The sequence below is a fragment of the Apium graveolens genome, chromosome 8 (assembly GCF_009905375.1).
Source record: "Apium graveolens cultivar Ventura chromosome 8, ASM990537v1, whole genome shotgun sequence".
Taxonomy (NCBI): domain Eukaryota; kingdom Viridiplantae; phylum Streptophyta; class Magnoliopsida; order Apiales; family Apiaceae; genus Apium; species Apium graveolens.
In genome coordinates, this window is record NC_133654.1 from 186,670,684 (window position 1) to 186,678,645 (window position 7,962).

A 7,962-nucleotide genomic window follows, 5' to 3' on the forward strand; every position below is an offset into this window, starting at 1 on the left:
TTGGAGCAACTTCTGAGAGATTGAATCAACTAGAATCTGTACAAATGGTTTACCATACCTACTTGAAAGAACACATCTTGTTGTACTTCATGACAGATGGTAGGGTTTATCATATAAGGGAAAATGCCATTCCACTGAAGTATTTTGAAGAGCTGGAATATGTATTATTCTTACTTCAAGTGAATGACAAAATAACAGAAAGTGCTGCAAATTTTTTGAAGAGTCAAATTCAGAAATAGAAAAAGCTTTATTCTGTTAAGTTTGACAGCACATATCTTCCAAAATACAGAGATCACAAGGGTGATATTGTTGAGATGAAGCCCAATTCTGCTAAGATTATAACTACCTTTCTGGGTTACAGGGCTGTGGAATTCAATCTTGAGTCTGACAAGGCGTATTTGATCAGACTGGATCAGGATATAAGGAAAGCTAGAATTAATGATCTCAGGGCTCAATCTTTCAAATTGGTGAAGATTCTGCGGAACTTAAAGATGCTAAAAGGAGGATGGTTGATGAACTTAGATATGCTGAAAGATGTTTGTTGAAGAACTATCTCAGAACAACTCCTGACATCAGAGAGATCAGAAGATGAAGCCAAGTCAAGATCTACAACTACTTAAATTCTGATATGGATACAGACTGAAGTTGTTATCAGAAGTTAAAGATTGGTAAAGCTTTAAGGACTGTAAGTTGTAGTTATCTAGTCAAATTCTCATGTATTTGTACTTAATGTTTTTGACATCATCAAATATTTGTTAAACTTGTATATTATGCTAATTTACAAGTTGGGGGAGATTGTTAGATATATTTGATAATGTCATGGCTAATGTGATTTATGTTTAGTTTTCAGATCTTACTTAAACAGGATAAATCAGTACTTACTGGAAGTCAGGACTTAAGGATATTAGTACTTATATTATCAGGAGATAATTATCAGAAGATGGATTTCGGAACTTAAGTACTGAAGGACGTTCAGATAAGGAAGGCAGCTGGTTAAAGGAAAGAATATCGAGACAAACATAAGAAGAGATATGCATGAAGATGGAATTCTATGAAGAATAGAATACTTGGAAGAAAAGATATCCGATTGATATATTTTAGGAAGCAGAATTATATTCCATATCAATTAGCGATTATCTTGTAACTGTGTAGTATATAAACACAGACATAGGGTTTACACTATAAGTGTTATCACAATCGAGAAGATTATTCATTGTAACCCAAGCAGCTCTCGTGATATTTGTTCATCACTGAGAGAGAACAGTTCCATACTGTAACAGAGTTTATTATTTTTAATAAAGTTTGTTTTCTATTACGAGAGTTATTAAAGTTCGATTTGATTGTGCTATACACTGTATTCACCCCCTTCTACAGTGTGTGTGTGACCTAACATATTCAATGATTGATTTGCATTATCTTTTTAGCTGCAGATCCAAGTTTAGCTTCTTTGAGATCTACTCTCAGCTTATGACAACTTGTCATCATTTTCATATTGCAAGGAATGCAATCAAACTTGTTACAGAAGGAATAAGGATCTTCAGCCTTTTCTTCATTGTATTTGCATTCTCCCACTTTTGGCTCACTAACATCCTTTTTCTAAAGGTGAGTTATATGACTTGTAGAGCCACACTTCTGACATTGCTTCCTGGGAGCATCTGTAACAAATGCAAAGTTGTTGCTCTTGTTCACTCCAATTTTCCCATTCATGTTCTTATTTTTCCTTCCTGCTTTCTCAGTCTTGATTTCCTTGATTGGCTTCTTAAAAACTTGATCTACCATGGCTTCTTTTCAGTTTTAAGAGTTAAAGTTGTTTCTGTGCATTTCTTCTCATTGTCTTCATCTGCAAGTTCTTGCTTGATGACCAACTCAACTTCACTGAAATTGACTTCACATGCCTTGAAAAAAGGTGCATAAACTTTTCTCAGCATAACTGGGACATCTTGATTTGTAATTACTTTACCCTTGTTACCTTCATTTTTCTTACTGCTATTCAAGGCATCATAGTCCAAACTAATAGTTATTTTAGCACATAATTTGTTTTTCTCATGGTACTGTCCCACCAACTGAGATGCATTTCTAAAAGACTTCAGTTTCACCTCATTCTTCTCCAACTTTTGCCTCAACAAAACTTCTATTTCACTTGCACACTTTAGCTTGTTCTTCAAATATTCATTTTCTTGCTTAACAGTTTTAAGCTCAACAAGCTGCAATTCCAAATCTTGCTTCTCAATCTTAAGATTCTCATTTATCTTTAACAGCCTACTCACTTCCTCAGTAGCTACCACCATGCTTGTTTGGATATAAAACATCTCTACACTCATCTTTTTAACAATTTCTTTATATTGGCTTGTATTTAAATCAATGGTAGTTGGAGTTGGTACCTCTGATTTTGATGAGAAGGATTCTCCTTGCTCAAGAGTCATAAGTGCATAGTTTCAAAACTCTTCATTCTCATCTTCATCATCAGTATCATCTCAACCCTTGCCTTCAGCTATGTAAGCCTTTCCTTGTTGTTTCTTCAAGAGAGCTTCATACTTTGATTTCAATTACAGATAGGCTTTATCCTTCTTCACTTTCTTTGACTTCCTGCACTCAGTAGCAAAGTGACCCAACTCATCACAGTTGAAGCACCTTGTCTTTGATCTGTTAACAGATCCAGTTTTGTAGCCACCTATGTTAGCTGATTTATACTGAGCTTTTGGTTTTCAATTGTTACTGTTGGAAGTCTACCCTTTGTTCTTGAAAAACCTTGGCTTTTTGGCCCTTATGTTAGAATTTTTTCTAGCCAAGTAAGACATGGATTGGTCCATTTCATATAGCTCATCAAGGGTGTAGAATTCATCTTCCTCTGGCTCCAAAACAACTTGTTTTTGAGGACTTTTGTTCTTTTTCTCCACAACATGAATGACTGGAGATAGAGCATCTTGTTCATCTTCACTTGCTTCACTGTCATTAACAACTAAGGAACTAGAACCATCAACCACAACTCCTAGGTTTGCCTTTGATGACTTTCTTTGCAACATTTCAAGCTCATAAGTTTTCAAGATCCCATACAACTCTTCCAGAGTCATTCTGCTCAAGTCTCTTCCTTCTCTGATAGCGGATATTTTCTGTTCAAGGTGGTCAGGAAGAGCTAGAAAGAACTTTAGGTTAACCTCCTCAGCTTCATAATATTTATCATGAAGTTGCAAGTCATTCATCAATTGTTAAAAAAAACTTCAGTAATTCCTTCTTTTGGCTTTGCCATGAAAGAATCACACTGAGCATCGGTATCCTCTTTGGATTTGATCTAACTTCCTCTGTACCCTCACACAAAATCTCAATCTTCTCCCAAATTTGTTTGGCTGTGTCACAGTTGACAATATTGTTATACATAACATTGCCAAGTAACTCTATCAGAATTAGTTGCAGGCCACTATCTAGAGAGACTTTCTCCTTTTCAGACTCAGTGTATTTTGAGGGGTCTTTAGAGGAAAAATTATTATGCCCTCAATCCCGGGGTTAGGAAATGAGGACCCACACACCATTAACTAAAATAATAACATCGGATATAATAAACCCTGATTAGACACTAACATGATCTAAACATTATTAAGTATGAGACAAGATTACAACTACCAACCAGAATAAATATATTACAACCCAAAATAATTATAAATTCAAATTTATTATATTCTGAAATGGAACCGACAGATAACCCGTTGTATCTGATCCAACTTATATAATCCTTCCAACTTAAATGCTTTCTCACACACACTGCTACCTGATCTGGTATCTGAAAACCTACGACACTGTAGGGACCGCCAGGAATGCTCTGGAGAGCGGTGCACCTAAGTTTGTCCATCTTCTTTCTTAACTGCCATGGTTAGAAAAATAAATGAGCAAAGAAGCTTAGAAAATAACTATATAAACAGTTCTATAATTCAATAACATTAGCAATAGCAGTTTCTTAGGCATTCTACTTTTTAAACTCTAGGTGACAGATTTCTATCTCTGGCTATGAAAGGGATATGAAGAAGGATTTGGGGTTTCAGGAATCAAGGATCAGGTTAGGGTGAAAGCCGGCATTCATCTCAAATCATTAGCAGGACTTCAAAGTGTTTCTCAACAGAAGGAAACAATCAATCAGTCTTTTAAACTTATCATCAATGTAAAGTGACAGGGTTTACAACATTGCAATCAATACGAAGACTCAAGTTGTACCATTTAATTTCATTTCATCTTTTAAAGAATAAGGAGCAACTGCTCCAAGTATATAAACATTTTCATCCTTATAGAGTATAAGAGAACCCTTGATTGGAATATCCATCTTTAAATTATAATACGGGTGATCAACCCGTACCAACCTCCATCTAGTCGTTATGGTACCTATGGCATTATAGCCTTATATTGGACTAGCCCCGGTAGCCTCTTATATGACTGGACTAGTCCCACTAGCCTCTTACGTCTTTATCCAATCCATCAGGAATTAGTTTGGAAAACCTTGTATTGGAAAAAGGAAAAGAGTTGACGAAATTTATTTTAGCATTACCAGGAATGTGAAATCATTCAGACTCATTCAAGTCAAAAATCATTCTTAAGTTCAATTCAAGATTTCAAGAAAAATGAACGGATCAAGCGTAAACAAGGATCAATACCAAGGAACTAGATCAAATCATAAACAGGGTTAACTAGTTCCAAATCAAGAAAGTTTCAACAATCAATTCATGACAGGGTTCAGGGGTTAACGAAGTATTTGGATTGATCAAGACATTAAGTAAAGAAGAATGTAAAAGTTCTTGTTGGGTTTATGGTATCTCAAGATAACAAAGGAAACAATACGATATTCAGGGTACAAATCAATAGGGTTACTATAAAGGATCGAACATGGTCTGATATCAAATTGTCAAAAGAATAATATCAGGGTTTCTCAGAATCAATAACAGGTATATCACAATTACAAGAAAAAGCCTCTATATAATCATGACATCAATAATTTCCTCTCTATAAACAATTCCCAAAAGAAGGCAGAGTTACTTGCCTTAAATCGCTTTCCTGCTTTACTGAAACTGAACTACTCCCGCCTAGGATTTCTTTCCCTTTTCTAGCCTGAATGCCTCTGCAATCCGAATCTACAATCCAAAACAAAAACCCTAATCAGCAACTTACTCGACACTCGACGTTTCTCAGAATGCCTGACGATTACCCCATATCGCGATAACACTTAACTCGTATACTCATGCATAATCATAGTATACTCACATAACACATAGCAAGTATATACTTGACCATATTATCATATCATGCATTACGATATACTCGTATACTCCAAATTTATAATTAATCATCGAATCACATAGTACGACTCAGCGATATCACATAACATATTATACCTTAATACTCCAAACCCTAGTTATATAACCTTATGTCAAAATGACTCATCCTTTTCTTTTTAATCCCAAAATTCGAATAAAACACATAGTAAACCAAACAAATAACTCGATAACCAAACAACTTATTCCTCTCTTTTTAACTCAAAAATCGAACCAAAATAATGGAACCAAGCCAAGAAATTAACATGCAACCATTTATTGTCATCATGCATTCACTTAATCTTATATGCAACTTTATAAATCATATATCACTTAATAATAATCATCTTGCAAGTTCAAAAGCAAGCATACCATATAGTTCAAATCAAAAACTACCCATTCGAGTTCTTTCCTTCAAAAACCGAACTTCACTACAACTTAAATTCAATAAATCATTTCATAACAATCATTTATCACAAAGACTCGAATCAAACAAGTTATTTGATCTACTTCTTTCTTAAAAACAAGCACCATCCAGCCCTAATTAACAAGACAATATGCAACTCTTAAATTAACATGCAAAGTCAATTTTTTTCTTTAAAGATTATCTTCACTCAATTCTTAACAAGAAAACCCTTTAAACTCTTTTTCTTTTGCATAAAATCGAACAAAAATCCAGTCATCAACATGCAATTCCAAAAAGTATCTATTAACTAGCAATGATCAACATGCATGCCCAAAAATTAACTATTAACTAACAATGATTAGCATGCAAGTTCAAGAATCAAGAATAAAATCAAGTTCAAGTCACAACTTATCCATTCAAATTATTTAAAAGAAAAATTGAACCAAAAATTGGATTTTTTAAAACCAAAACCCTTTGCAAACCTTGAATCAAAATCAAACCCTCCTTTTTTACTAGCAAAATTTGAACCAACATCAAAACAAAACCATAGAAAAGCACATAATTTAGTGCACTATACTCTCTTAAGATCACACACTAAGAAATTATGTTTTCTTAGATATAACCAAGAGATGTTGATGCAAAAACCTTCTTAAACACTTACATGCAAAGAGTACATAGATAGAGGATTGAAAATGATGAAGATCAATGACAAGATTTTTAAATTCCAATTAGAATTCAGTGTTGTATGTAGGTGAGAGAGAGAGAGAGAATTCGGGTGAGAGAGAGAGAGAGAGAGAATTCGGGAGAGAGAGGAGGAAAAGAAAAGAGAAAGAAAGAGTGATCCAAGAGGAAGAAGAGAATGGGGAGGAAGGAAGAGTTGGTATATTTATAAGTGAGTGGAGGGTAAAATGGTCTTTTGCCAATTATTTCTAGAAACTTCTTTTCTTTTATTCAAAAACTCAAAAAAAAACGAATTTGGATAATACATAGCTCTCTCAGAAAAGGTAAAAATGATATAAATAACAATTTTAAAATATAGATCTTGAAATTAGATTTCTAGCCATATTTTTAAAATAATTTTTGAGCATACAGTTTATTTTATATGAATTTTACAAGGTTACGCTAAAAATAGAAATTTAACCCGATAAAATCATTTTTAAAATACGCCGATCACAAAATAATTTCATCTATCATTTTTAGAAAGTCTCCAGGACTATTTTGAAGATAATAAAGCAAATTTCACGCCTTGACCATACTCAGATAATTTTATAAAAATATATAAAGGTTGAATAAACCTTATTTAAATCAAATAAATCCCTTAAAATCATTTAAAAAATTTCAGATCACGTAATCATGCACTTTAACAGGAAACAACATAAACTCACATATCACGACTCATTTTCAAATATGCTCAAGCATAAAATTTTCTCCTTTTTATTAATATTCACTTTTCGCATAACGAGTCGCGTCCTGACTGACGGCCCGACGCTGAGCGTTTTCAACTACGCTTCACAACCATACTCTCTATACTAGCTGACACGTCAAATTGGAATATAATATTCATTTAAACATTTCTATTTAACACATAATTCGTATTCATATGCTTAAACACCTTAATCCCTTTTTAATACGGGTTCCTGTTAGGAAAATATGTGCATTAGTTTGATGATATGTTTAACAAAACACTTAAGTAGAAATTCAGTGTCTGTAGCCTCAACGGATAAGACCACTTTGGCTATCCGTTGATGGTGTAGCTTTACTTAGAAATAAGTCTAGTGTTGTAGCATATTTCAGTCTCTGTATTTAAGATGTAATTCTTAGAAGTTGAGAGAAACTATGAGTCATGTTGACTACTAGAAGATATGCAGATAGGAAGGCCAATTGTAAATATTTCATGCCTTGTAATTTTGTATAAATGAAGTGGTATCAACGGATGACTTAAAGACCTTCAACGGATGAGAAGCTAAGCTTCAACGGATGTCTCTAAAGCTTCAACGGATAACATCCTTCAACGGATGAGTGCATCAACGGATGAAAGCTTCAACGGATGTTCTGTTGATTAACCGTTGATAAGTGGTAGTTGTACCTACAAACAGAGGCACGTGGGTGAACAGAGATAACTGAAATGTGGCAGCCTAATTTCAGGAACATCAGAAAAAGCAGCCGTTCTACTCTAGTATAAAGAGACTTTAAGTCAACAAAGTACTGGAGTGAACTGGAGAAGAAACAAGTGGAGATCTTACTTTATTATTTTATATATCCTTG